This window comes from Mauremys mutica, chromosome 10 (genome assembly GCF_020497125.1).
Source record: "Mauremys mutica isolate MM-2020 ecotype Southern chromosome 10, ASM2049712v1, whole genome shotgun sequence".
Taxonomy (NCBI): domain Eukaryota; kingdom Metazoa; phylum Chordata; order Testudines; family Geoemydidae; genus Mauremys; species Mauremys mutica.
The window spans coordinates 14287126-14293286 of record NC_059081.1 but is presented as its reverse complement, the minus strand read 5'-3'; the positions used below and the strand labels follow the sequence as shown (position 1 = coordinate 14293286).

The following is a 6161-nucleotide window of genomic DNA, read 5'->3' as shown; positions in this document are numbered from 1 at the left end:
TGTTAGTCTATAAGGTACCACAGGACTCTTTGCTGCTTTTCATAGTTTAGGGCACATTGCTGGCAGTAAACTAATAGATAATAAATAACTATAACCATTGAAACCTGCTAGGCTCTCATAGTGAGAGATGCCTTTTAAAGCTGTGGGGGGAGGGAGAAAATTACTATAACCTTATAGTGTTGGTAGTCTCCTTATTTTGTTGTGCTGGTGTTCCTCAAAGGATGATTCACAGCCTTATATCCTCAGCAGAAAATACAAAAGACATTCTAAGAATATTCATTCCAATTTTTAAATGAATTTGCTTTGGCCAGTTATTAACCCTGTTTTTATTCCATCGACTTTCAAAAGAGTCTATCAGGAGTAGAATGACTTGTGGATGGACCCTCAGGCAAAACTCCCTTTCCCCACATATGCCTTCTCTCACTTTCCCCATACTCCATGTCTTCTATTCCCATTGATTCTGCTGCAATAGCCAGTCCCTCTCTTCCACATCCCCACAGAGAAACTACAGCTAAAAACGTTTCCCAATACCACTCTCAGTTACTGTTAGCCAGTGCCAAAGTCACCCACAGCCACATGGGGCCATAATTATCCTGCTTCCAGACAGTCACATAGTATAGCCACTCACCTCCACCCCTGCAGGAGGCAAGCTGGTGGGAGTACCTTTGTTCAATGGTTCACAGAGATGTAACTGCTAGGAACGTAGACCTATATCCTCAAAGGTATTTAGACACATAACTCTAACTTAATTGCTTTCAATGAGACACTTAAATGTCTTTTGAGGGTCTGGGCCTAATGGTATGTCTACACTTAAATCATGTCACCGTAGCGCTTCAGTGTAGATACTACCTATGCTGACAGGAGGGGTTGTCCCATTCGCATAGGTAACCCACCTCACTCTTATCTGGCTCAGTTCTATGGGCTTAGTAGGAATAAAAAGTAGTTACATGCTGACAAAAATAAGCTTTATTTGAATACACAGAGGGAGGAGATCTGCTGAGTATGTAGATTCCATGTTTATGAAGTCACTTTATCAAGCAGAATTTCACTGTAACTAGTTTTTACAACACCCCATGTTACTAATGGGGTAACTGAGACACAGAAAAAGCAAACAACTTTCCAGGGCTTTGCAGAAGAAAAAAAAAAAAGAAAAAAAAGGAAGAGTCAAGATGAGCACTCAGGAGTTCCCGACTACAAGTCCATGCTGAGTTTAGTAGATCAAAACTTTTCTCCTTTAAAATCACTGAACTGTGCAAATGGCATCCTCTCCAAAGCCAGAACTTTTAGGCTGAGCTGTGTCACAGCTGCACAATTTAGTTTTAATTAATCAGTTCCGAGTCTCATTAGCAGAACGCAGCAAGAGAAAAATATCTGAAAGAAAATGAATTTTTGTCAGAAAAGAGCATATTATTTGTGAGACTAAAACCTTGCTTCAATTTACAATTAATAGGATTAATAGGATTCAGTAACCACCAGTAGAAAATGTCAGAAAAGCTATTAGTGGACACTTAGGTCATGTTGTAACTGAACATATTTTGTTTCAAAGCTTTAGATCCGAGAAAAACACCCACCGTTCTCTGCGGTCCCAACTATATCTTAGCTTTAGAACAAAAATGTTGAAAGGCCCAAATATTAAGCAAGGATAAATGTAGATACATAAGCAAATGTCATGTTACAGATTTACCTGGCAACAAGCTGCCAGCGGTGTTCAGGTCAGAGGTTAATGAAAGACATCCAAAGGTCATTCAGTGATTATGTGAGAGCATGAGTTTAATAGGGCATCAGGACGACAGACACTGACAGAAGATTTATACCAGAGGTGATGACATTGCTACGAATACTGCTGATAAAAGGAGCCCCAATATAGGACTGAACAGAATGATGAATGGGGCACATGTCGACTCACACTTCTCATTATAAGCTCTTTCACTCTTGGTGGCACTTAGCATCATTTATTTACTGTGGCTTGAAGGTGCAAGGCAGTAGCATGGTATATCTAGTGCTTTTAAATGTAGGCTTGCCATATAAAAATGAAAGAAGAGATGAGATTAGACCTTTGAATAATTGCCCAGCTTTCCAGCAGAGATTATATTCACTAGTGCTAACATTATTTTTTCCCTAATGTTCTCTGTGTGAACAGCTCAAGTGAATGAATTTTCTAAGGCAGAAGGTCAAAGGAAAATAACTGATAAGCATTGCGCTTGGTATAGAATATCGCTTTACAATATTCTCTCCTTCTCATTTGTCAGATAGGGAATAAGAGATAATATAATAAAAGTATATAAAAATATTTTTTGTCATGCCACATTTAGTTTTACTTGTCCCAAGCACTATTTTTCTTTGTGGATATTGGTAGGGAAAGGATCAAAGAAGTCAGCCAAAAATGTCTAATAATAATAAAAACCCTCAGAACCAAATGCAAGGAAAACTGAGACCTGATGAATAACTGGCACTGCACCAAAAAACACCTTTTCAGCCTGTTATATATTTATCAAACCACTGGAGTGTGAATTCTATGAATAAGTCTTATCATCTTTCATGCAGCAGGCACAATAAAAATTAGAACTACAGAAAATTGTGGGTATTACAAAAGGTTAGTTCTACCTATTCATACCTATCTGTAGATGGGAATGTCACAAAGGAAAGTCTCATCTGTCTTTCTGCCTGGGTTCTCATCCAGTGATGGAGCAATGTTGGATGATGTTGCCATTAATATTTAGCTGCATATACAACAAATGAAATGGCTTGACCAATAGAGATTGTAAAAGGCATATGCAATTTTAAAGGATGGAGAGGTGGATCATTCAAAGCATGAATTCCCCAAAATAGTTGGGGAATAGTTAATAGTTAAATAGTTGATACTATTATTATCTAATTTTAAAATCTAACATATCTGTATTTCATACCACAGATCACCATAGTATCTGAGCACATTACAAGTATTAGAAAAACTAAATATAGCAAGAATTTATTACTATAATAATAATTATTATTTATTAGGGGCCAGATGGTAAGCCCCTGACTCCTGTTGGTGAGCACTGGCTTCACTGGGACTACTCATGGAAGTAACTGCTCACTAAAGTGACTAAGGGTTCACAATCTGGTCCCATAGAAATAGTAGTAGCAATTAGAGATCCCCATAGACCCTATAAACACACACACACACACAACAAAAATATGGTCCCTGCCCCGAAAAGCGCACACATCACCTTTCTGAACTGAAGATCTGTGGTTTCTAAAGTTGTACATAAGACACCATTTAAAATGTAAAGGATTTGTTCACTATAGCATTATATAATTCCAAACCAATCTCTTTTCCAAGATGAACACTCCCAATCTTTTTAATCTTTCCTCATGTGAAAGCTGTTCCATATCCTTAATCATCTGTGTTGCCCTTCTCTGTACATTTTCCAATTCTAATATATCTTTTTTGAGATGAGGCAACTAGAATTGAATGCAGTACTCAAGGTGTGGAGGTACCATTGATTTATATAGAGGCAATATGATATTTTCTGTCTTATTATCTATCCCATTCTTAATGATTCCTAATATTTTGTTAGCTTTGTTGCTGCACGTTGAGCAGATGTTTTCAGAGAATTATCCACAATGACTCCAACATTTGTTTCTTGAATGGTAATCACTAATTTAAATCCCATCAGTTTGTATATACAGTTGGGATTACGTTTTCCAATGTGCATTAATTCGCGTTTATGAGCACTGAATTTCATCTGCCATTTGGTTGCCCAGTTTTATGAGACCCCTTTGTAACTCTTTGGAGTCTGCTTTGGACTTAACTACCTTGAGTAATTTTGTATCCTCTGCAGACTTTGCCACCTCACTGTTTACCCCTTTCCCCAGATCATCAGGAACAGTCCTGTACAAGTTTTCCCACACATTTCTACCAATGAACTTCAAGCCTGACATGCAGTAATCTAGTACTGAGTCTCTGATATCAGACATAGTGGGGTGGCTTACTGATTTGGATATATGTCCATCACGGAGCAGTATAAAACTACAGGTTATATTTTTATTTTGAGCCAGAGCCAGCATTTGAATGGAGGACTTTAAAAATGAAAGGTTGGCATGCTTAGTCACCAGTGAGACACTTTCATTTGGAGTGTTTTATTATACACAAAAGTCAAATGAACAGAACACATTTTATTTGGTTGATGGAAGACATGGTCCTGAGCACAGGTAGCATATTTGTTACCAAAGCAGACAAGAAAATCTCAGTAAAGCATTTGAAGCTCATATTCTCCAAATGAATGAGATTTCTTATTTAGGAATAAGTTAAATAGAACACAAATCAGATTTCTTATTTATATGCAGTGAAAGAGAAAGCCAGGAGCAATGGCAGTATTGCTGAAGCATAAGATCATAAGAATGGCCATACTAGGTCAGACCAATGGTCCATCTAGTCCAGTATCCTGTCTTCTGACAGTGGCCAATGCCAGATGCTTCAGAGGGAATGAATGGAACAATGCAATTATCAATTGATCCATCTCCTGTCATCCAGTCCCAGCTTCTGGCAGTCAGAGACTTAGCAATCTTGGCTAATAGCCATTGATGGACCTACCCTACATGAACTTATCTAATTCTTTTTTGAACCCAGTTATACTTTTGGCCTTCACAACATCACCTGGCAATGAGTTCCACAGGTTGTGCATTGTGTGAAGCAGCACAAGGACGCTAATAAAATATGCATCACTCACCAATGTTCTAATATTCCCACTGGAGATCAAGTCCTGTCTGAAGGTGTTTGATGGAGGATCAAGTTGATTGTGAAGATTAGACCACTATTTCTCAGACTGCAGATAATCACTGAGGTTCTAGACAAAGCCTCTCTCAGTTTACCCCATATGCAATGTTTCCCTAACAGTGGCTCCCAACCCACCAGTGGGTTGTGGGAAGGCTCCAGATGGGTCACCACATCCAAGGCTGGATTAACCCAACACCGGGCCCTAGCCTAGTCAAACATACATTTCTCTTGGCACAGTATGGATGGGAGGCCTAGACGAGGGGGTTGGAGAGCAAGCCCACCCTGTGCTCAGCCTGCAGCAGCAGTTTCTGTCCCACAGGGCTTGGCCTAGCTCCCTGCTCTGGGTGTTGCGACCTGGTGCCTGGGATTTCAGCGTCACTCAGGTTTGGCCTGGCTGCCCAAGTGACACTGTGATCCCATGCACTAGGTCACAAGGCCTGGAGCAGGGAGCCAAATCCAGACCCGCGGGACAGGAGCTGCCACTGAGGGGTGAGAGTGGGGTGGAATTGCTCTCCAACCCTCACCCCTGGAGCCTCCCCTCTGCACCAACCTGGGATTAGAATTGCAGTGCCAGGACAGAAGGTGCATATATGTAATAGTGTGTGTGTGGGGGGGTGGGGAGATTTGCAAAAAAAAGACAAATGCAGTTGGTGGGTGTAGCAGGGTGAACCCTTGCTCCTTCCCTGAAGGGGTTTAAAAAGTGGCCTGGCAGGGCTTGAGAAGACAGCCTTTAGCCTGGGCTGATTGGGGAAGTGGCTGCAGGTGAGGCCATGCCCCAAACTGAGCCACAGGCCTTATAAGAAGGCCAGGGAAGCCAGGGGCAAGACAGTCTCTCTCTGCCTTCAGAGAGGGATGGGCTTGGCTGCTTAGCTTGAAACTGGATACCTGAGGGCAGCAGGGCTGGGGAAGGCTGAGGAGCCGGGGAGCTCCAGCCTAGAAAGCCCCAGGCTGTGGCCTAGCAGTGGGCCAATAGGTACTGTGGGTTGCAGAGGGCAACCTAGGGGTAGGCCAAGGCAGCAGGTCCAAACCCCTTTGCCTGTGATGAATAGGCTGATACTGCAGCCTGCCCCAGAGTGTGGGGCTAGACAATGACTGTCAGTAGCCAAATACTGAGGCAAGGTGGGGATAGAGGGTGAGGGTTCCCCAAGGAGGGGAGACCCTAAGAGAAAGGGGTTACTGCTAGGGGGCAGCACCCCATGTAAGAGGGCACTGGGTCCAGGGAGGGACATGGGGGGGGGGGGGGCAGAAGACAGGTGGATCACCAGCCTGCAGAGGGTGCTCTCGACTGGAACTGAGCTAATTCCCCAGAGCAACCAGCAGGAGGCGCCGCGGGGGTGAGTCCGACCCCGTTACAGTGGGTCATCGTAGTAAAATGTTTGGGAACCACTAAATTATAACAGGT

The 6161-nt window shown here is 42.3% G+C and overlaps 1 protein-coding gene across 2 annotated transcripts in view; it reads left to right on the top strand.

Annotated features, from left to right (window-relative positions):
- The first annotated feature begins 5246 nt into the window (after positions 1-5246).
- INSIG2 (insulin induced gene 2) overlaps positions 5247-6161 on the top strand; it is a 28328-nt gene continuing 27413 nt past the window's right edge. Inside the window, exon 1 of one of the 2 annotated variants that reach the window (XM_045032780.1) lies at positions 5247-5341. The gene's annotated coding sequence lies outside the window, so the exon portion shown is untranslated. The remainder of the gene's footprint in view (positions 5342-6161) is intronic. The other variant, XM_045032782.1, reaches the window with a different exon arrangement.